Source organism: Bufo gargarizans, chromosome 4 (genome assembly GCF_014858855.1).
Source record: "Bufo gargarizans isolate SCDJY-AF-19 chromosome 4, ASM1485885v1, whole genome shotgun sequence".
In the NCBI taxonomy this organism is placed as follows: domain Eukaryota; kingdom Metazoa; phylum Chordata; class Amphibia; order Anura; family Bufonidae; genus Bufo; species Bufo gargarizans.
Window position 1 is genome coordinate 457,491,519 of NC_058083.1, and position 25,323 is coordinate 457,516,841.

General features: G+C 43.3%; 1 long non-coding RNA gene across 1 annotated transcript; it reads right to left on the reverse strand.

Annotated features, from left to right (window-relative positions):
* Window positions 1-6,849: 6,849 nt before the first annotated feature.
* On the reverse strand, window positions 6,850-24,129 carry LOC122935866. Its single transcript, XR_006388845.1, has 2 exons — window positions 23,974-24,129; window positions 6,850-10,352 (listed from the first exon to the last, which is right to left on the reverse strand). It is a non-coding gene; the product is annotated as an uncharacterized LOC122935866 (long non-coding RNA).
* Window positions 24,130-25,323: the final 1,194 nt, after the last annotated feature.

The window sequence follows — 25,323 nt, forward strand, 5'->3', positions numbered from 1 at the left end:
ATTTGGATGACATTCTTATTTATTCTCCTGACATGGAAACACATCAGTATCATGTGAGACAGGTGTTACAGATTCTAAGGGATAATACATTGTTCGCAGAATTAGAGAAATGTGTTTTTGCAGTACACGAGGTGCAGTTCTTGGGCAACCTGCTGTCATCTTTGGGTTTTTCGAATGGATCCTGAGAAAGTCTGTGCTGTATTAGACTGGGATCGACCCGAAAATCTGAAGGTTCTTATGAGGTTTTCGACAATAGTAACCCTCAACAGACATGACTAAGAAAGGGACGGATGTCTCTGTATAGTCTGATTCGGCGTTGCAAGCCTTTTCTGCGATTAAGGAATGCTTCTCTTCTGCTCCCATATTGGTGCAGCCAGATGTGTCACAACCGTTTATTGTGGAAGTGAATGCATCCGAGGTGGGGGTAGGAGCAGTTTTGCCACAGGGGCCATCACCTGGTAAATGGCGACCATGTGTATTTTTCTCTAAAAAACTTTCCCCCTCTGAGAAAAATTATGATGTGGGTAACAGAGAGTTGCTGGCCATTAAATTGGCTTTTGAGGAATGGCGTCATTGGTTGGAAGGGGCGATTCATCCGATCACGATATTTACTGATCACAAAAATCTGGCTTATCTGGAGTCGGTGAAATGACTGAGCCCAAGACAAGCCAGATGGGCCCTGTTTTTCACCAGATTCAATTTCACTGTCTCCTATAGTCCTGGGATAAAGAATGTCAAGGCGGATGCCTTGTCACGTAGTTTCCCTGGAGGTGGTGATTTTGAAAATCTGAGTCCCATACTGTCTAAAGGGGTGGTGATATCCACCCTCTACCCTGACCTTGAGGTGAAGGTGTTAGAGGTTCAGGGAGACGTACCGGACTCCTGTCGGAATTGCGTCACAAGGTGTTGAAGGAACATCATTGTACGGTTCTTACAGGACATCCTGGGAGTAGGTCAACTGCCAACCTCATATCTCTTAGTCCTTCACACACTTACGCCACCCTGGCCACCAGAATCTATGTGTCAATCTGTACCACCTGTGCACGAGCCAAGGTGACACATACTCGACCTTCTGGATCTTTACTTCCGTTACCCATTCCGTCCAGACCATGGACTTTATCACTGATCAACCTAATTCTTCAAGAAAGACAGTTATTCTGGTAGTAGTTGATTGCTTTAGTAAAAAATTTGACATTTTATTGCATTACCAGGCCTACCTAATGCTAAAAGCCTTGCACAGGTATTTGTTAACAACATTGTGAAATCCGGCTTTTGCATGTTAAACCGAAAAATGTGAAGTCCATAAATGGCGGATCCGTTTTTTCCAATGCATTTTTTCATTGTGATCAAAATCCTGATCAGGATTCAAATGTAATCCGCTTTCACACGTTTTTCCGAATCCGGCGGGCAGTTCCTGTGACGGAATTGAACGCTGGATTCAAATAACGCTAGTGTGAAAGTAGCCTTACACCTTTCTTCCTGGGATGAACCGGTAGATTACAACGCTGGGTAACTTTTGCCTTCATCCGGAGTGACACCACTTGTGTGGAGAACCTGAAGTGTCCTCAGTGTTTTTTTTTTTCAGCCCCACCTGTATCCTACCTACAGTAATCTTTCCCTAATGTGCCTAAGCCCTATTGTGGTTTACGTCTCCCATCTGCAGCTTTTGATTAGCATTTTGTTTGTTTGTGAGTATACGTTTTTAAATAAATTATTAAAAGTGACCTTTTAAACTACCTTCCCATAAGTAGCAGCTTCTCACTCTTGGAGGTGCGGTTTATAGATTTTCTTCCTGCCTTCTAACTAGCTGGTTGGTTGTACTCTGTGGTGCTTCTGGAGTTGCCAGTTTTCTACTTTCAGATAAGTCTTGTTTGTTCTTATTGTTTTGTGTTCGTTATATTCCCTGTTGTTTGTATCTCTGAGACAGAGACTTCCATTCGTTCATCTGGGGAGGAATGGCTTGTCTCTGGTCCTAACCTCATTCCAGGGCCTTATAGGGATATAAGAGCCTAGGTATACAGCATATGAAAATTCCAACTTTCAAGGTCTATTCATATTGATAGGTAGTTTGGGCCCGGATTAGGGTTGTTTAGGAGGTGACCTGTTTCTTTCCTAGTTTCCAGGCCCAGTTACTGTTCCCCTTCCTTTTTCCCCCACACTGATCGTGACACATTCATTACATGTCATCAGGTCTCCACTTCTGAGAGCTGACGTTTTCTGCACTGATCACATGACTGTGACCTCATCACAGGTCCTACCACCACTTGGACTGTTGACAAGATCTTGACTATGATGTAATCGCAGGTACTTCAGCTATGGAGTATAGAAACAAGGGGTAGCAAATTAACAGTAAGTCCTAATCAGGGCCCCCCCCCCCTCTTTCTCCCCAGCACCCATGTTGCTCCTGGTCCACGCACAGCCACTGCTGCTTCTCCCTGTGTGCAGATAAAAACATCTGGTGTGGGGGGTGCTGTCAATGGCAGGGACGAGCCTCCCTAACATCGCGGGTGACGCTAGGGAGGCCCCCCCCCACACACAGTTTTCATCCTCCAATGGGGAGAAGCAGCGGCCGCTGCGCGGGGACCAGGAGCGACCCGGGTGCTGGGGAGCAAGGTAAGTATATTGTGTGTGAAGGTGGAGCATTTCAGGGGTTGGATAACCCCTTTAATCTTGGGTTGACATCTGGAGTATGAAGTAATTGGGACTTCTTACATCATTACTATAACTCCCCCACTGATCAGCCTGAACACCATTTGTTCAGGCAGAAAAGGAGAATACTGTTTAGAACAAATTGTGTTCTGGCTATGTGGATGCTTCAAAGGGCTCTTTCTTAGGCTGTAACTATGCTGCAAACTTGTTTTAAAGTTGACTTAGTTTAAAACAAGACCGGGATCATGGTGCTAGCTGCTGTATAGAGTTCCAGCCATTAGAAAGTGCTCCCACTAAAATATGCATAAACCTGCAGCTCTTACTCCTGCCCCTATTTCAACAGACTGTACCACCAAATTCTATGGCAGGTAACAGAATGATCCTAGTTGTGTTTTAAAGCTTAGATTGTCATCAGCTCTAGCTCAGTTATAGTCTGAGATATTACAGGTTAAAATGGACCCCACCCTTTAAAACAGCTATAATCTCAACTAGTGTGCAGGAGATGGGAGCCAGTAGAAGATGTGCTGACAGTCTGGAGGGAGAAAAGAAAATTTGATCATCTCCACATACATGACTGGCAGGAGAGGACTTCTGTACACATAATAAATTACCCCATCAATCAGAGAGGATAATTACTCTCTGATTGTTACCGATGGGGAGTCTCATCTCTTGCTCATCTAATAACCCTTCTGTGCTTAATCAGGCTGTTAATTGACACCATTACCCAGACGTTTACCAGCATCCATATGATGACGCCAAATAAGTAGTACCAAACAGTTTCACCACAAATATCAATAAAGTTTCCATTTTACTGTTGTCTCAATCCAAACTTAAGGGTAAAAAAAAAGATAATTTTCAATTTGTTTTACAAAAGAAACCAGGACAAGCTGGGCTTCTGCATAAGGCTGCATGGCACAGGGGGCAGCCCTCAAATAGGTTTAGGGTATTTTTCCTGCTTTTGTGGTTACTTGCGTCTGCATAAGAGCTCATTCAATACCACATGCTGACACAAGGCCTTTGCATTATTTTTGACTACATTTTAATTGAAACATGCCAGGTGGTTTTTAAACCAAGAAGCCACAAGAATATGAACAAACAATTGGCATAAATACCATTTTAAAAGGGTTTTCCAAGACTTTAATAAGGATAATGACTTATCTGCAAGCAAACTGCAAGGGGGTGCTCAGCCTTCTGCGTACTGTTAAACATCCTGCTGCTTGCAAAAGAGAATGGCATTCACTCTGGCGAAGGCCATGCACTGCGCAAAAGCAGGTTAAGGACAGCAACAGACAACCTCATGTGTGTGAACCGAGTCATCATAGTGCATGTGTACATCTGTTGTACGCTGCCCCAAGGCATAAACCAGGCTGTAGACCAAAAGCAGCAGCACATAGTCTCCAAGTACTTGCAGGGGAATGTAGTGAGTTAAAGGGGTTGACCGCTTTTTTTTTTTTTATATTGATGTCATCAGTATAGGTAATCAATATCAGATCCTGCAGGAGGTCCAACTCCAGAAACGCCTGCTGTTCAGCTGTTTGAAGAGACCGCAGCAAGTCTGGAGTTATTTCTGCCAGTCAAATGATGCTTCATTAATTAGCAGTGGATGTCTCCCTCTGGTGGTAAAAACTGACACGCTATATCACAATATCAGACCATGCTCCCATTACATTTATTCTAGAATTCCCCGATTTACCTGAAAGGATGTGGACGTGGAAACTTAATCCCACTCTCTTAGGCCCCTTGCAGACGAGCGTGTCCGGATGACTGCGATTGCATTCCGATGTTCAGTTTTTATTGTGCGGGTGCAATGCGTTTTGCATGTGCGTGATAAAAAATAAATAAAAAAACAGACTGTGGTACCCAGACCCAAACTTCTTCACTCAAGCTCAGGTTTGGGTTAGGGGTTCTGTATATTGGCATTTGACCAAGATATTTATCTCACCCAGCATGGGAATATGTAAAATGACACCCCAAAACACATTGCTCAACTTCTCCTGAGTACGGCGATACCACATGTGTGACACTTTTTTGCAGCCTAGATGCGCAAAGGGGCCCAAATTCCTTTTAGGAGGGCATTTTTAGACATTTGGATCCCAGACTTCTTCTGACGCTTTAGGGCCCCTAAAATGCCAGGGCAGTATAAATACCCCACATGTGACCCCATTTTGGAAAGAAGACACCCCAAGGTATTCAATGAGGGGCATGGCGAGTTCATAGAAAAATAAAATAAAAATTTTGGGCACAAGTTAGCGGAAATTGAGTTTTTTTTGTTTTTTCTCACAAAGTCTCCCTTTCCGCTAACTTGGGACAAAAATTTCAATCTTTCATGGACTCAATATGCGCCTCACGGAATACCTTGGGGTGTCTTCTTTCTGAAATGGGGTCACATGTGGGGTATTTATACTGCCCTGGCATTTTAGGGGCCCTAAAGCGTCAGAAGAAGTCTGGAATATAAATGTCAAAAAAATTTGACGCATTTGGATTCCGTGAGGGGTATGGTGAGTTCATGTGAGATTTTATTTTTTGACACCAGTTAGTGGAATATGAGACTTTGTAAGAAAAAACAAAAAAAAATAAAAATAAAAATCAATTTCCGTTAACTTGTGCCAAAAAATGTCTTAATTGAGTCTTACAGGGGGGTGATCAATGACAGGGGGTGATCAGGGAGTCTATATGGGGTGATCACCACCCTGTCATTGATCACCCCCTGTAAGGCTCCATTCAGACGTCGGTATGTGTTTTGAGGATCCGCAAAACACATACGGACGTCTGAATGGAGCCTTACAGGGGGGTGATCAATGACAGGGGGGTGATCAGGGAGTCTATATGGTCATTGATCACCCCCCTGTAAGGCTCCATTCAGATGTCTGTATGTGTTTTGCGGATCCGATCCATGTATGCGTGGATCCGTGAAACACATACGGACGTCTGAATGGAGCCTTACAGGGGGGTGATCAGGGAGTTTATATGGGGTGATCAGGGGGGGTGTAGTGTAGTGCTACTTATTACAGAGCTGCCTGTGTCCTCTGGTGGTCGATCCAAGCAAAAGGGACCACCAGAGGACCAGGTATATTAGACGCTGTTATAAATATACTGCTTAAATAAATATTTATAAAGAAATAAAAATAAAGCAACATTGTAGAGTAGGCCAAAATTTCTCCAGAACGACGCGAGAGACTGCTTAAGGCCTCATGCACACGACCGTCGTTTCACTCCGTGTCCGTTTTCCGTGATTTTCTGCGGACCCATTGACTTTCAATGGGTCCGTTGAAAACTCGGCTAATGCAGTTTGTCATCCGCGTCCGTGGTTCCAGTCCGTCAAAAAAATATAACCTGTCCTATTTTTTTTCACGGAAAACAGTTCGCTGACCCATTCAAGTCAATGGGTCCGTGGAAAAACGCGGACGCACACAAGATTGTCATCCAGGTCCGTTTTTTTTGCTATCATTTGCATGGCAAACTTGACTTAGACTTTTTTTTACTTTCCTTCATGTCTGGTGATCCTCCAAAAATAAAGGAAGAGACACGGAAACAGAACACAACAGTCGTGTGCATGAGGCCTAAGTCTTACAGAAAACCGTTACTTCAAGTTAATGATGCTTAGGCTGGGTTCAAATCATGTTATTGTCTTGTGTTCAACATGCGTCACCATAGGGTTCCATTGTTTAAAAAATAATAATAACCTGCAGGATGGAAAAGACTAGTGTACTTCGCTTTAGCACCCCCCCCCCCCCCACCCCATCAGTATACATTAAATGTACAACAAAAGCATGATTTGAACCCAGCCTAAAGTTGGTTCTACAAGCTATTGCCACAAGGGGCGTGCTTAGTTTTTCACACATGGCTTTCCTATTTTGGCTTCATTCTTTGTGGAGTAAATAATGACACCGATATATGTTGTGTGCAGTACATTTGAGGTTACAGTGACCTAATTAAGTCTTGCTAGAAAACGGATATTTTATTATGTCCTGAATTAAAAGAGGCTTGTATTTAGTTTTCATCACGACTGCACACCTACAGCTACCTAAAGAGTGGTTGTGATTTGTTTGTTACGTTAGATATGTTATAATACATAAGGGACCATGTAGTTCCCTGTGAAAAGTGAAGGATGTGGTCAAAATACCAAAATGTGAAAAATTAGCTATTATTTCAAGTACAACACATTTCATAATCAACAAACAATAAAAATGCTAAAATCTGTGCGGGTGAAGAGACTTTATTAAGTAGAAAGTACACACTAACAATGACACTCTACGAAGAAAGAAAATCAGCAGCGATGCAGACACATGCATTGGAGTAAGTATAATAAATAAAAGGTACGCGATACATCACCAATACTAATAGATACCAGGAGGCGGTGCAAGCACCTGACTGAATTGTAAAAAAAAAAAATCACCACAACTCCTGAATAATTGAGATCAACCCCCAGAAACGGGGAGTATATGGACTTCAATGGTCAAGTATGAAACTTTACAGATGTGTGGAGGCAATGTCATTTAAATGGAATGAGGCACACAAAGCCAACGTTATTACTCAAAAGAGGGTACTTCTCACCCACTCAGACGGCTCAGACTCCCCACACTGACAAAGTCTTCTACCGGTTAGAATGCATTCCCCCCTAAGACTTAAGTGGAAGCACAAAAAGGGGATTTCAAAGTAGCTAATACATTACAGTGTCATTGTCAATTCATGTCTTGTCTTAGCCTTTATTTGGAGGCAGTACAGATAGGTTACCGTTGTCCACCTGCTAATAGATTTTCAGTGCTTTTGGCACATTGTATGTTGGCGATTAAAAGCTTAAAGGGAACCAGTCATATTGAAAATGCAGCTTGATCTGCAAGCATTATGTTATAGAACAGGAGGAGCTGAGCAGACTGATATATCGTTTAGTGGGTAGGAATGTATTCATTTAAACCTCTACTTCTGGGTTTTGGAGACCAGAGGTAAACCCTATCCCTGACTGACAGCTATCTCTGTATGTACACTTTCACAGGAAAAACGGTCAGTCACTGAGTAGGACCGCCCACTGGACTCCTAAGCCAAGAAGAGCAGAGCTTTCAATCAATGCTAGCTACACTGGATCGTATCCTACAAACCTATATACCAATCTGCTCAGCTCCTCCTGCTCTAGAACGTGCTGCCTGCAGATTGGACTGCATCTGCAATGTGACAAGTTCCCTTGGAACAAAGACAACTTACATTTTTATGGTGTGGAGAACAGCTCTGTTCACACTGGGATCATGGCTTCAGTTATCACAAGACCCATGACTGATGTGACAGATCAACTAGGTAATGATTCTATTGACTTTGAAGGAGCAAAGGAAACCAAGCAGAACAGACCTTTCCCCAGAGTAAAGTATTTTGTACAATACAGGCTTCATGAACTGCACCTTGTACAGACACTGCTGCTTACATTCCCCCCAGCACAAACACCAGGTGAGGGGTATTTGGTAGAAGTATAGTCCTTTTTATGCACAAAAGGCACACTGAAACATTAGTGCACTATAGACATGGCGACTGACTGGTGTCAGCGGGAATACAGTTTGTATAATGCATATGTCTGGATTGTGCGGTGAGCCAGAATTCATCATCAGTATGCATACCTACTGTGTACCAAGGCAGCCAGTGTATAAAAGGGGAAAAAAATATAGTTTCTTCCACTTTCAGTATGTCATCACCTACATGACTACTAGGAAACAAACAGCTGACTTCATTGTATAGGCAGTATGCATAACTCCATCAGGGTGCACGTTTAGAACCGTGCTAACATCTACCTACAAGGTGGACAATTCTGTCTACATGTACATTAAAAGACTGCTTGTGCTAAAGACAAAGCTACATTCCAGAGGTGTGGTGACTGTATGGAAAACCTGCAGCGGGTGCAGGAACAGTCCATGGCGGGCATGCTTAGTGTTCCCCCTTATGGAAACTGCTGATCCACAAGGCGATTGCTGCATCTAGCACATAATTTCTAAGAAACTCACACAAATATATATATATATATATATATATATATATATATATATATATATATATACACACACACACACACACACACACACATACATACTGTACATATCGGCTTTTGGAAAATGTATAAGCACCATGATTCATCTCTGTGCTTGCAGCAGGTAGAGCAAGCATTGTTTGAATACATTATCTACGTTTCTTCCCTCCCCCAGCAAATAGGTTAAAAACATCCTAAGTTAATATGCGTGCAACCCAGACCTATCGGCTATAAATGCACACAAGGGTTTCATACCTCATACTAATATTACAGATGTGTGAGCAGTGAGTGTCTGCCTCATCATACTAAATTCCCCAAGAACAGCTAAGACCTACCATAATCTGTTCATCTGACCGGGCACAATGCAAGCAGGCATACACGTAGAAAAGAAAAATCACCAATGTGTCTATACTACTAGGATACAATGGCTTAGTGAACATCATGATAATCCTACCATTAAAGGAAAAAAAAAAAAAAAAAAAAGAAGAAAAAAAGGACTGGAACGCAATGACACATTGTATTGTACCACTGCATTGAGCCGTGCAAAATTCTGCAACTGAGGTAATCCATTAAATGGGCAGAAATAATTATAAATACAGTACAGGGATTAGACGTAGAGATGATCGAATTTCATATTTTTTAATTCGTTCACACTTTGTTTTGGTGCAGGAGTTCTTTCCTGCACATCGGAAACGGGACGGATCCGTTATGCAGGCCATAGACTTCTATTATGACGGAAAGAATAACAGAATGCCTCTAAAGGGATTCCGTCAGAATTGCATTATGGTCTGCGGCAACGGAATCCATAACGCAATTCTGCTTTTACCACCAAGCGAATTTCATAACAAGAAATTCGCTCATCTCTAACAAGCACACTGAGAACGGCTGTGCAAAGGATGGATATTACACTTGAAGGAAAATGCAAACCCTTCCCTGCTGAGGTACTATGGTGACATGGCGGCATTTTACACTGCACAAAACTTGAGCATCAGGACATTGCTTGCACTGATGACTAGAGATGAGTGAATTTTTTGATTTAGAAATTAATTCACACTTCGTTTCGTGGTAAAAGCAGAATTGCGTTAAGGATTCCTTTACCACGGACCATAACGCAATTCTTCCATCATAATAGAAGTCTATGGGCTGCATAATTGATCCGTCCCATTTCAGTTATGCCCCTGCATAACGGGATGGATCCGATATGCATTCCGTCACAGAATTTCGTTCTGGTCCGTGGTAACGGAATCCATAACGCAATTCTGCTTCTACCACCAAACGAATCGTGAACGAATTTCAAAATATGAAATTCACTCATCTCTACTGAGGACAGGTCTTACTGTACATTATTATTATTATTATTTTTTTTACAATGAAATGACAACTAAATCTAGCCAAGAAAATACACAGAGACAGCAGGCGGGAAATGGCTATGCTATTGCTTTGCTAGCACAAGATGATGTGGCCCCTGAGATGTCAGTAGAATGAGCGAGCGAGACATTAAACTGGCTGGTGGTTAATGACACCATTGGATTCCAGTCGCTTGCTGCCGTTTGTGCAGCTTGTTGCGGTACAGACAAAGTGGTTGACCACCGGGCAGAGGCAGCTCTGCAGCATTTCAGCAGGTAGCTCCCGCTTAAGACGCTCCATTTGTTCAACTTTGAATATGTTTGGTTGTTCTGGGTTCCAGTCGCAGATCCTGGAAGTAAAAAACAAAAACACATTTAGATCACGTGTCACGGTTTACCCTGCAGCTGGAAGAGTAAACTATGCAGTAATCATCCAGCAATAATTCTATGGGGGCATTTACATAACCATATCTGTTTTGCGGTCAGAAAATTGCAGATCTGAACCTCCCACTCTTTGTTAGAAATACCTATTCTATATCAGCTTGCAGACATTTTTATTTTTTTTGTGGTTCCGCGGAACGGACCTAAGGATGCGGACAGCAGATTGTGTGCAGTGCGCATCTTTTGCGGCCCCACTGAAATAAATGGGCCTGCATCCGCTCCGAGGTTCACAGCCATTCAAGTATAGGTTAGGCTAGGTTCACATCTCAATTTTTTTGCACATTCAGCATATGACTCAGGAGAGCTCCCGAAACCTATGCATAACATTTCCATGATGTGTAATACTCCTGATGTACACATCGGACAGAACGCTCAAACAAGATGTGAACAGAGCCTTACAAGTCAGACTAGATTGTGATAATTACTGCATACTCCATGGATTTGTAATTGTCCTCAACCAAGTTAATTAATTGCATCATATTTCCTAAAGAGGTCTTCCCACAAACCGAACTTTGGACAGGGAATAAAAGGTCTGATTGGCGGGAGTTAATTCACTGGGACGTCTACGGACCATGAGAATGGGGTCCTGTGACCTGCAGTATAAATGCAGCAGTGTTGAGCATAAGCATTCATCTCTGTGGGCTAAGTGGCCATACACACAAGATTAAAAATGGACGGAATGTAATAGAGTTGGAGAGAGGAATAAATGCCAAGAGAAATGCTTTTACGAAATTTTAATCTATTTGGGGGCAGTGGGTATTAGTGCCAGGGATACCATCTGGACGTCTTTTGCTTATGAGTGAGAAGTAACATTCTAAGATAAGGTGTTCAAAATATAACATGGATACAAAAGAGGGCATACATGGTTATAGTTATGACCACTGGTACGGTAAGATAAGAGACTAGTAAAAGGTATAATTACTGCATTAGGTTAGGGGTTAAGGTTTATTTACATCTGTATGCAAATGTACAACTATTCTGTTGTTCTTCTCAAAATGTGTATTATTCATTACCTGAACCGGGTTTGTGTACATCTGATTTACTAAGGCATATACTTATTATTTTCATATACAGTACATATACACAAATTTCATAACAAAAAAAAAATCCGATTTAAAAAAAAATGGCCAGAATGGCAGATTTCGGCCTTTACAGCCAACCGTGGTTTGAAAAACGAGTGCGAACGAGCAGACTCCCGTCTTCCGAAAATGCATTCCACCGTGCTGGAAAACTTCAGCTGTTCATCGGCTGAAACATTATTAATGGAATCAGGTGATCACTTGCCATTGTGCTCAAGCACCAGGGAATTTTTTTATTTAAAAAAAATATATAATAACTCCCTGGTTGGGCAGTTTAGTTGGTGGGATCGTTCATATGAACGACCCCCATAGACGACTGATCGGCTGCAATATTCTCTTAACAGAGATGTCCAGCAGTCCCATAAAGTTAAACGGAGCAGCAGAGGATATGCACATCTGTCTCTCCACTCAAAGGAAGGGAGCAATTGGACCCCCACAGATCAATTATCCACTATTCCAAGTGGATAGAGGATACATATAATTTTTTTGTGGGAAAACCCCTTAAGTTTGCACATTCATAGTGTTTAAAGCTGCCTGTAACCCATGAAAACAGTAACATTATTACAGGCAGCTCAATCACACGTGCCACAGCCATGGAAAGCCACGCAAGACACAATCAACAGCAAAACACAGGACAGTTAACCCCTGGTGGAACATCAGTGTACACTTTTGTAAAATACACAGAAGAAAAATAATCAAGATGAGACTTCATAGCAGAACTACTAGAATATTAAAAGGTAAAGATATTGAACTCCGGCTTATCTTTTCAAAGCTGCATTTAGAAATATAAATTTGATTTCTTTTAGTAAATATTTGTATTCCTCATGAAATAATTCTGCAGCAACTTCAAACTCTACACTTATACCATTCCTCTGGTTATTCCGCTTGAATATGAGCAAATTGGCAGCTAGGTGGTACGATTTCCCTAGTCAAAGTGGTGTGATCCCGTACAGTCTGGCAATGGCATTATAAGAAGGGACACAGATGTCAACTTATTTTTAGGTTTCATAGAGGAATAACAGAGGAAGGCCAGAGAGTTTTAAGAAAAGACGCTCTAGAATTGTTACTTTATGGGGAATACAAAGAGGGTATTTAATAAAGTGGATATATTAGTAGAGTCGAAAAGCTCTTTAAAATGTACAGTAGCTTACATGTAGGGATGAGCGAATAGACTTGGGATGAAACATCCGAAGTTGATTCACATAAAACTTTGTTTGAATACAGTATGGAGCGAGTGCTCCGTACAATATTAGAATGTATTGGCTCAGATGAGCCAAAGTTATTACTTTGTGAAGTCTCACTTGGAACCGAAACAGAGTTCAGGAAATAGTTTTTTTTTACAGTATAAATCAATTTATGAAGTTATTACGCAAAGTCTCACGAGACTTCACAAAGTAATAACTTTGGCTCATCTGATGCAATACATTCTAATATTGTACGGAGCACTCGCTCCATACTGTATTCAAACAAAGTTTTATGTGAATCAACTTCAGATGTTTCATCCCAAGTCGATTCGCTCATCCGTACTTGCATGTAGTTAAATGATAAAACTCATTAAAAGCAAACGTGTGACCAAGCACGCATGTGTTCTCTATGGGCCGAAAGGATACGGTGCTGTCAGAGGTTATCTCCCCAAGAATAAAAGGATTGCGCAGTTAGATTTCAACTTCTGTCAGCAGAGACTTTGAAGACCCCCCCCTTCCCATGCTCATTAGATGGTAGGCCGGTCCACCCAATATCAGTGGGTTCTGTCAACATATATCTAAGGCGTAGGGCCAGCCAGCTGTCTTACAGCCAGACAGATGCCAGTGAGAAGGAAGGAAGCGGGGCTTAAAGGGGTTCTGCAGTTCTTTTAAACTGGATAGATCATCAGCATCTGATCAGCAGGAGTCAGACACCCGGGACTCCAGCCTATCAGCTGTTTAAGAAGGCAGAGTCGCTGGCAGTAGCGCTGCAGCCTTCTAGCTGTTTACCGGAGGCCTGGTGACGACACGACTAGTGTCACTGGCCTGGGCGCGGCTAAGCTCTGTTCACTTAAATGGAGCTTAGCTCTGCCCAGGCCAGTGATACTAGTCGTGACGTCATTGGGCCTGCGGTAAACAGCGAGAAGGCCGCAGCTCATAGGCGAGGGGCCTGGGTGTCAGAACCCCACCGATCAGATGCTGATGATCTATCCAGAGGATAGATCATCAGTTTAAAAGAACTGCAGAGCCCCTTTAACTCCTGGGACATAGAGGATAACATGTCTTTATATACAGTTCTCAGTTTTAATTCTAACATAAGAAAACATAGCACCAAGGGAAAGTGTTAATTTAAGCAGGTTAGAAACATTAGATTAATGATTTTGATGGGCTCAGCCAATCATCTAACATGTTACAGGGGTGTCCCAAATCTCTCCTGACGGCAGATGGACTTAAACATGCCCAATCCATTTGTTCCTACGGGAGATAAGATGTGGTTAATGGTGCCTGGCAGTAGCAGTAGTTCCCTCCCCTCTCCCCATGTGTATCATATGGTTTGGGAGGGATAGCTGTCAGTCCTTTCATGGGAACCTAGATAATCTGCGGGACACATGTAACGAATGCTGTGAAATATCACAAAACGGTGTGATGGCCCTGGGTTAAAAATATTTTCCATAAGTAAGAGCACTGTCATATCAGACCTCATCTGTATGAATGAGGAACCTACAGGCTGCAGTATATGGTCTTACATATTGTACTACAACTACTTCATGCAGTTTCCCTGTTTATCTAATAAAATGGGTTTTCAGGGACTAACATATTGATGACCTATCATCAGAGCAGGTCATTAGGAATGAGATTGGTAGGGGTCCGACACCCAGACCTCCCACCAAACATCTGCCAGCAGCAACTGCAGATTCCGGAGTCTGAAAACCACAGCTCTGCACACCACGTAGTGGCCGTTCCTGGGTACTGCAGCTGAGGCTCCTACTAAAATAATGGTTACCTGTATAAGGGCAGAGCAGTGATCTTATGGTAGTTCGGGATTAAAGGAACAAAAGTGCCCAAATTAAAGACCATGATGTAATGCGCTGTCTTATTATAAAGTACCGTGACTGACATTGCAGCTGAACTCCATCTGAATAATGTGAAATTGCAGGCGCAGAAACAAAGCCTGATCAAGCTTTGTCTAGAACAAAATACAAAAATTTCAAAGGTCTCTCGGACCTTACGTGGCTCTTTATTCCTCTCTGACTAGTTACATAAAATTTAAACTTTGATTAGCTTCTCATTAAAATATCCTGTTTTCATCAAGAAAGAACACCATTAAAATTCCTCGAAATATGGAGTGGGATTCTGTGTTTTGTGCTTTTGAATACAATCACTTTTGCCAATACACAGCCTCAGGTGATTCCTCCTATCAGGCACCTCCAAATGAGGCTGTGTATTGGCAAAAGTGATTGTATTCAAAAGCACAAAACACAGAATCCCACTCCATATTTCGAGGAATTTTAATGGTGTTCTTTCTTGATGAAAACAGGATATTTTAATGAGAAGCTAATCAAAGTTTAAATTTTATGTAACTAGTCAGAGAGGAATAAAGAGCCACGTAAGGTCCGAGAGACCTTTGAAATTTTTCTATTAATACAATAGCGTGGTCACCTCCTGAGAGACCTAAATGTATGTTGGTCGCATCTAGAACAAAATACGACTGCATGCGCAAGGCCATATCTATGACAACATAGGGTCTGCTCATATAGAAATCTCAGGGCAATCTACAGAACATATGTCTGAAACCAAATGTTAGTTTCATTGTCTGTACAGGCTGAGATCATGTCAGACCTGTCACCATGAAACAAAGTGCAATCTGACGGCAACCTGTCATAAAGCAGGAGGAGCTGAGCAGATTAGCGACACTAATGTGTGCAGGGAGATTGCGGACCTCCCCGACATCATAGGAACGAGCAAAAGGAATATTTTTGCCAAGTCCTTGTTCTCCAGGGAGATAAGCTGCTGCCAGAAGTGTATTGTGGTCGCTTTCTCAGCTCTCCCCATAGAATACACAGACATGTTTGGCCAAGTCAAACATGTATGTCTATGGGAAAGCTGGGAAGGAGCCAGGAGAGACAGCTGACAACTACTGAATGTGTATGGTAGCTTTATAGGGGTTATCCAACATCATACAACAGCGTGTCTGTGAAGGTTCTCATTTATCCAGGTCATGGTATATATCTGTAAAGAATAAATAAAGGCAACTGGACGTACTGTAGATTTTTTTTAAAACGTTTCACTCGTTCTTCAGAATTGAGAAAGCTCGTTGGAAGAACGAGTGAAACGTTTAAAAAAAAAAAAAAATCTACAGTACGTCCAGTTGCCTTGATTTATTCTTAACAGATATCATACAACAGCCCCCCCTGCACACCCCTGTGAACGTCGGCGCTATAACAGGCTGCCGGCAGATTGCACTGTATTTGGTGGAGACAGGTCCTCCTTAAAGTCCCTGTGGCACCTGAAATGATATGGCTACCGCCATACAAAGACTTTGTTAGTCAGGATACGCTTAATGGATGCAAGCTATAGAAACAACACAAACTGAAATAACATTGTTACCAGCTCAAGCTATAGGTAGGCCAGTGAGCACAGTTATTTTACTGTTATTTCTGCTTAATACGACTGTGACTCTGTGTCCCCTGACCAGTAAACTATAATAATTTCCTTTTGATTTATTAGTCATTTATTATGCAGATTTGATATATTACCATTTGATGTTGACACCTACTTGTACGGTATATGTAGACAGAAAGAAGCTGTATTTTAGCCATGTAAGTTTATCTAAGATGACAGTGTCGGTACAAGTGGAATTCGTGCGTATGTCTTGTGGGTTTCTGGTTGTTGCGAACATATATTTACAAATCACATACGTGTACGATCTCACAGAAGGTATGTTGCTACGCTACACTGTTCAGCAGCTCACATGTATAGTCCTGCAGAAAGTGACCTCGTCTTGGCTATGACATGAAATGGGATGGTTTCTGAATACTACGTCCTGCGACCACTTAAAGGGGTTCTCCAGGTTTTTAATATTGATCATCTATCCTCAAGATAGGTCATCAATATCAGACTGGCAGGGGTACGACACCCGGCACCCCCACCAATGAGCAGTATGAAAGGAAAGCGCGCACAGTGTGCACGTACACAGTCTTCTGTCTCTCTTCCTGCTCACTATTGCTTTGTCTGTCTATGGCACAAGACACAAGACACAAAAGAAAGTACAAAGAACTGACATTTGGTGGATTTCAAAATCCGCGTGGCAGGTCAATTTCCACATGGAGAGAAAAAAAAACAAAAAAACTAAGTGTACACCGGATTTGTCTATTCTCATACACTTTTCTGGTACCGTATGAAAGCGTGTGAAAAAAACATGTGTACCCTTAAGATGCATGGCAGATTCTGTTGCAGAAATTTCTGCATCTTAAATCAGTACAAATCATCTGAATAGAGCTTGCAGAAGTCCATGTGCTTGCCACCAAAACAACCCAATTTAAATGAATAAAACTGATTTTCAGTTGTAGAAATTTCTACAACAAAATCTGCTGTGTGTGAAGGCGCCCTTCCAGGTGTTTTCTGGGATTTAAATATTGATGATTTATCCTTGAATGGGACTGAGCTGGTCAATGGCCATGTTAATGATGTACATGATGCCACAGGCCTAGGAAGAGCTCTTCAGCTGATCAGCATGGGTGCAGGAAGTCTAACCCCCATTGATCAGATATTGGAGACCTATCTTGAGGTAAGATCAATATTTAACACTTGGAAAACCTCTTTAACATTGTAGTAGTTCTAGTCACCCATCCCTTCTTTAGAAGAAACAGGCCAGTGGTAAGGGTTTAATAATACCCCTCCGCTCCCAATCTTTAATTACCTTGTAGAAATTCTAGGTCCACAGCAGCACCATTAGCACTCCAAATACCCTCCGGGAAATTGGCCACCAAATACAAAATGTCAAAAAGAGTGGGAAAAAAAAAGTGCACAACATAAAGACGAGCCAATTCCTGGTCGTACTCACCTCTGTATATAAAAAGGTATGTTACGGAACGGTGTGTACCACTCGAGAAAATGAGGGGGGACACCTCCTGAAATGCATTGAGTGGCAAACTGTATGGCACTACAATAAACATTCATCCTGACTGGTTGTTGATCAGCTTGTGGTTTGATACAGAAGCCCCAGATGAGGACCCATATATGAGCTATTCTGGATACAGGGGTTGGGGTACTAAGGAGAGTACAACCAAGAATTGGGTTGTCTCAAACAAGGCCGAGTTCACATCTCCGACAAGATGATCCAGCAGCCTGATCTGGCACAAATGCCAGCTGCACCAAAAACTGTTGCATGCAACTTTATGTCTGGCTGAAACATGGCATTTATGCCAGAAAGTGGCCGGATCCCATTATACTCAATAGGAATCCAGCTGTGATCTGTAGAAGCCAAGAACGCCAGATCTGGTGAACTCCGGCAGGTTGTTCTCTGCCAGAAATGTTCACTGGAGATGTGAATGTGGCCTTAGTTTGATATCCACCCAGCGCTGTCCATTGTTCGATTTTTTTTTCACTTTTTTACATCTGTAGTAAAAAATATACAACCAGATATTTCTAGAAACAGCTGGATAGTCTGCCAAGCTGACAGAAGAAGACATAAATGACTACTTCTAGCTACCATTATAGGCATACACATTAAATGTGCTCAAAGTATAATCTGTGAATGATAGTAATAGTATATAGATTAGGATTTGAGTCATTTATAAAATAATTTATTCTGGGATTAATTTACACAAGTCAGGCCTTTGAAGGTATTTGGAATACCAGGGTGCAGTTATCAATAACTTGTTATGCAGAAATGAAAAAATAAAAAATCCATTCATTCATACTTCTAGTAACCTGAGAGCCTACAACTTCATAGCACCTTTACGTTCTGTAAGAAAATAAAACAGCACACATCATACTACGAAATGGTCAGTTCAGCCATGGGATATGCCACATATGTCTGATAGGTACAGGTCTCAGATGTGGGGCCGCACCTATCTCCAGAACATCCTGTCTGGTGGAACAGCTGCTTTGAATGAAGACTTTTTTGGAACTACCATAAAAGTGAATGGAGAGAGAAGCGCAGCGGCTGCAGCACCAGGCAGGTCAGGTGTTCAGAAACCCCAGATTTAGACACGGGTGCGGGTCCCAAACCTGTCTTATCTATCAGACATTTCTGGTATATTCTGTGGGAGGGCAGAGGAATACTCATTCAAATGGAATCGGTCACCAGATTAGGTTTGTGCTGCCCTATCTGGGTGACTTTCCTTTTTATGGCCCAGTGGTGTTCTTGGAATCACTTAGCAGCTCCAACATGACCCAAGTGCTGTCCCTGCAATACAGAGAAGTCCTCCAGGATCTCTTTGCAATCTACAGTGTAGGACCAAACTGTGTTTAGGCAGAACTCTGCCAAAGAGAGAGAGTATGAATGTCAAATATCGGGACTCTCATCAGGGATTTTTAGAAAACGACTGGGCCAAAAAACAAGCCAAAACTAAGCGACCCAACATTCCAACAAGAGTCTGTCATTGGTGATGTTTCCTATTAAAGAATTTTGTGAATAGGTAATAATTCATAGTTTAATCTGGTCAATAATCCATAATTGAATCTGTGCATAGAACAAACAGTAACTATTCCTACTTATAAGAGCCATATCACTAGAGGCTATGTGCTTCATCATGCAACTATAGCATGGTAAAACAGCCACCTCCAATCACCATTAAGGCTACATGCACACCACCATGCCATGTTTTGCGGTCTACAAATTGCAAATCTGCAAAAACACGATTTTTGTATAACTTACCAGTAAAATCTCTTTCTCGCCCTTCCTTGGGGGACACAGGAAACCTTGGGTATAACTCCCTAGGAGGTGTGACACTAAGTGAAAACTGTTAAGCCCCTCCTCCAGCAGCTATACCCTCAGCCTGGAGAGAGAGACTACCAGTTGCGTGCCCAAGTAGTGAAATAAAGGCAATGGCCAACCATGTAAAACCAAACAAGTCAACTACCCGACAGGGGCAACTAAACCGTAACTGTAAACCAAAACAATTGGTGTGTGCTGTGTCCAAGGAAGAGCGAGAAAGAGATTTTACTGGTAAGTTATACAAAATCTTGTTTTCTCGCCCAATTTCTTGGGGGACACAGGAAACCTTGGGACGTTTAAAAGCAGTCCAAGAGGGGAGGGACCACAGCCCAAGATGAAAACCAAAGCAGCATCCGCCGATTCATAGGTGTTCACCCTGTAGAACTTGGTGAAAGTGTGCAAGGAAGACCAGGTGGCCGCCTTAACACAGTTGTTCAGCCGAAGCCCGATGCCTCTGAGCCCAAGAGGAACCGACCGCTCTGGTAGAATGAGTGGTAATACCAAAGGGCGTCTCCTTGCCCTTGGTGCAGTAAGCTTCAGCAATAGACATCTTGATGAAGCGGGCAATAAACACCCTGGACACAGTCACCCCTTGCGCGGACCTTCCGGAACCACAAAAAGAGAGTCCGTACGCTGACTTCCAGGTAAATCCTCAAAGCCCTAACAACATCCAGGCGGTGAAGCTCCCGCTCTCGAGGATGAGAAGGGGACGGACAAAGGGAAGGGAGGACGATGTCCTCATTGAGGTGAAAAGCGGATACCAACTTCGGAAGGAAGTCAGGAACCGGACAAAGAACTGCCTTATCCTGGTGGAAGACCAAAAGGGGTTCCGTACAAGAAAGTGCCACCAATTCAGACACCCGTCGAAGGGACGTGATGGCCACAAGGAAAATGACCTTGCAGGACAAAAGGCGTAGAGAAACCTTCCGCAAGGGCTCGAAGGGGGAAGACTGGAGAGCCGCAAGCACAACATTAAGGTCCCAGGGTGGAATGGGAGAGCGATACGGGGGAACAGAGTGAGCGACTTCCTGGATAAAGGTCTTGACGGGACCGAGAGGAGCCAGAGGACGCTGGAAGAGGATGGAAAGCGCCAAGATCTGACCCTTTAACGAGCCGAGAACCAGACCCAGGTCCAGACCAGACTGCAAGAAGGACAAGACAGTGGGAAGGGAAAAACTAAGAGGATGAACATCCAGGATTTCGCAAAAGAACAGGTAGGCCCGCCAGGTTCGGTAATAAATCCTGGACAAGGCCGGCTTTCGTGCGCGGATCATGGTATGAACCACATCCGCAGAAAACCCCCGTCGCGTTAAAACTGCGGTCTCAATAGCCATGCCGTTAAACGTAGCGACCCTACCCTAAATGCTGGTGGAAGATCGGCCCTTGAGAGAGGAGGTCTTCTCTTAGACGGCCAAGGCGCGTCTCTCTGGAGCAGCATTAGGTCGGCGTACCAAGGCCGGCTAGGCCAATCCGGGGCTATCAGAACCGTAGGCATGCCCTCTGCCGCGATTTTCCGGAGAATGGATGGCGGATGCCACTTCCAAACGGTCTCTTGCTGGCCTTCCCTTCGCGGGCTCTCGCGTATTCGGGACCCGCCTGGATGAAATAATTTTCGAAGCCACAGGGTCTCCCGCAGGGCTTCTGCTCCTCGATCCGCGTCCGGTCCATCATCTAATTCTTCCTAGGATAGGCGTAAGAAGCCTTTTTTTCGGACTTAGCCCTCCTGGTGTAAGTCCCAACCTGCTCGCCCTCCCTCGGCCAAATGAATTTCCCTGCCTGAACAACGAGGTTGGGCCAAAGCACGGAGGTCCTGAATGGAGACGTCTGAATCAAGTTCCTGATCCAGCTGTGAGGCCATTCCGAAACTGCTTTTCCGGCCCAGGCGGAAGCAAAGACCGGCCTGAGGGCTGAACCGGAGGCAGCAAATATGCCCTTAGCAATGGATTCCAGTGCGCCGGCCCTCAGCGGACTGAAGAGAGGAGCCGGTCCACCACAGGAATGGCCGTGCTTTTAGACAAGCGGGCCACAGGAAGTGTCAAGCCTTAGAGACTACCGACGAGAAGTCGGCATGGAGAGGGAATACTGTGGACGCCTGCTTGGGGGCGGAAAAACGACACACCGGCCTTGTCAGAGCTGGGAGGATCATCGTGAATTTTAAAAGGTGTCACGAAGGTTGGTAATGAGATGGCCCACAGCAGAGGCCAGCTTGGACGGTAAAGCAGAGTCCATATCCCGTCATAGCCGTAGTCCCAGAACAATTTGCATCCAGTGATAGTCTTGGTGCAGGAGGGGGAGAGGGAGGTGGGGAGAGAAGGAGGGGCAGTGGGGAGAGAGGGAGGGTGGTGGGTAGCAGGAACAGGGCTGGAACAGCCACTCTCACCATCCTGATGTCTTCACCCTCTGTCCATTCCAGCATGGTCGCCCCTTCAGCCACTGGCACAGAAGTGGCAGGAAGCCGGAGAAGGGCTTGGTGTGTGGGCGACCCTTGCGCTGGCAGGATGCAGGGGAGCTGGGCTGCCCTGGTCCTCCTTTTCTTCAGTGGGGAAGGCAGCTGTGCGGATAGCCGGCACTGGCGCAGCTCGACCCCGGGAGAAACAGAGAGGTCCAGGCGTCTCTGTTATCCCTGTGAAAAGCAGAAAAATTAAAAATAAAATAGAAAAAAAGAAAGAGAAAAGACAGCTCTGCAGAGCAGGGAGTGTCTTGCCTCCTTGGACACTAAGCAAAAACTGGTAGTCTCTCTCTCCAGGCTGAGGTATAGCTGCTGGAGGAGGGGCTTATCAGTTTTCACTTAGTGTTACGCCTCCTAGGGAGTTGAGCTATACCCAAGGTTTCCGGTGTCCCCCAAGGAATTGGGTGAGAAACACGGATGCCGCCTGTGTGCATTCTGCAATTTGCGGAACGGTAGGCCTATTATAGAAAATGCCTATTCTTGTCTGCAAAAAGGACAAGAATAAGACATTCAATTTTTTGGGCGGGCCACAGAACAGAGCAACGGATGTGGACAGCATACAGATTGTTGTCGGCATCTTTTTCAGCCCCATTGAAGTGAATGGGTCCACATCTGAGCAAAAAACGTGGTTCGGACGCAGACCCAAACAACGGTTGCGTGCATGAGGCCTTAAAGGGATATGTTGATCGGAAATTAGAAAGGGTTGGTTGCTGGTGTGTGAATGACGTTATTAGTTTGTCAGAACAACAATTTTCAGCCTCTAAGCCCATAAGCCTCTGATCCTCCTTTGCAGGATTTTGATTTAAATAGCTCTGTTTATTTTAAGCAGGGGAGCGCAGCCCTTTTTAGTCCAATGGCCACATTGTCAGGTTAAACTACTCCAAGGACTGCAGTAAAACATAAAGTGGTATTACCATCTGAAGAATTTAAGGTGTATGTGTTTCACAAACTTCCACCTATCAGGAAATGCAGGGTCCCCTTGTACCCCATTCGGCACTTCCGACCGAGAGGAGGCAACCATGCATCATTTGATTCTCTCCAATATACAATATAGGTAGTTAGAGAAACAGCCTAGCATTTCACAACTCTCAAACTACAATAGAGAGAGCCACATGCATGGTTGACCACCTCCCTACCTACTTTCTGGAATGCAAAATAGAAGTCAAGGGACCCCACAGTGGACTAGTAATACTTTGAGCATCACTACTCCCATGCTGTGTGCCAATCCTCTTCTCTTCATATGGAAACTACACATGGACATTCCTAGGGCCTGGTTAGAGGGTACACAGCATATAAGATTCTCTCATTGGTGCTCTCATATTCCTGTGTCATGCACTGGCCCTGCTAGATAGAAGCAGCACATCGGTTCTGCACTGGAGAGGCCCTTATAAGATTTTGTGTCTGTGCTGATAGTCTGCACAATTATTTTACCTTAAAATGGAACCTGTCATCTAACTTTATGCTGTCCATCACTAAAGGCAGAATAAAGTAGAGACAGGCGAGCTGATTTCAGCGATTTGTCATTTAAAAGTAAGTGGTTGCCGAGAACCAACATCCCAATCATTGCAGACTGGGCCTGGAAAAAGAGTCCCGGCCACTGAGAAGGGTCATGGTTATTCATAATTCCTGCCATCTGCTGATAACTGACAGTCTTCTACCTAGTTTCTCCCTTTCTCTCTAGGAGAGAACTGCCAATCATCAGCAGATGCGTGATAGTGCAGGATATTATGAATGACCTGACTCTTAAGTAGATTTGACTCTTTTCAGGGCCTGGGCTGCAATGATTATGATGCCGGTTCTCAGCAACCACTTACTTTCAGCTCATGAGTGACACACCGCTGACATCAGCATTTCTGTCACTATTTTATGCTGCCCTCAGTGAGATCAGCATAAAGTTGACAGGTTTTCTTTACTTAAAAGGTTATAATTTAGGGAGGTGGTTGTTTTTACTCAGCGATACAAAATTATTTTTCAACCAGCTGGTAAACCATGTTGGCATTTTTCAACTTCGGTTGAGTATTTTTTTTATTTTATTTTTAATCTTCATTTGGTAATCAATTAAAATTCAAAAATCATTATATTAAACAAAAACAGTACCTGTCATAGACGAGTCCATTAATGCCATACTCTCTCATGAGTTTCCGATTCTCAGGGTCATTTGTATCATCCCCCCAGCAAAATATAACTAAGCCCTTGGACTTAGCTTCCCGAATATAATGTGGATTTTTCAGCAGATCTTCTGTATGGACATTTATTCCCTAATGAAACACAATAGAAAAAAGAAATCACAATACTAAAAAGACATAGGGAGAGATTTATTAAGACAAGTGCTTTCTGTGCCGGTCTTAATGTCCCCGGCACTGATTGAGAACACATCGCATTTGTCATAAGGCACAGGCTGTAGATTTCGGTCTTCATTTGCAGCAGGGAACTGAGGTAAGTTTGTCTTCACTGTTGGCCGCCCCCCTCCCATGCCATACCCCCTATTAGGAAAGTGGTGTTGGTGGTGTAAAAAAGAAAAAAAAAAAAAAAAAAAAAAAAGGAAGGAGGCAGTTGTGACTATTTTTCTTTCAAAAAGTCACATTTAAAAGATCGCAGACAGCTTCTGACTTTTTAAAGCCACTTTTCTGGCAAAAGGGAGATGATACAATCTCCCTCATAACATCTGTAAACATTTTAATTCTGAAAAATAAATGCTTAAAAGATCACAAACATTTAAAAAAAAAAAAAAATAATGTTATATGTCATATAGACATGTAAAAGTTTAGACTGGTGGGTTCTGAGCCCTAAGACCCCCAATGATTCCTAGAATCAGGGAAGAGAAGCACGTGCCTATAACATTCCCTCTCCGCCGCACGAGGCGGGCTCCACAGAACTCTATGGGCCCATCTCAATTCCCTCCTCAGCAGGCAGTAGAGAAAGCGTGAACTGTGCACGCATCTCTCCTCTCGTCCTTGTGATCGGCAGGGGTCTCTGTGCTCAGACACCCACCAATATACATTTTTTATATGTCTCTAAGACATCTCAAAAGTTTTTTGCAGAATTGATGATCCTTTAGTAGGACTCAGTAATTTTTGCTTTTACATAGTGGGAGAAGCTTAATTGAAGGAGAGGTAAAGTACATCTGCCAAAAAGTAGGAGATAAGGCTGATCTCACTTTATGTCAGTCTGCAGAATGTTCTGCATGTTCCTGAAACAAACAATGTTGTAGAAGTCCTACAGGGAAAACAGGAATTAAAGGGAATGTCACCACAATTCTGGACTATCATCTGCATTGATACATGAATAGTACTACAGATAAAGTGTCCAGATCGCTGATTTTTATATATATTTTTTAACTTCTTAACTGCTCCCCGTTCCTCTGTGGCAGCACTCAAAGCTGCGCTGAAAAACAGTCTGGACTGCTGAGCATGCTAACATAACGGAGAGGAGTTCCAACCAGGTATT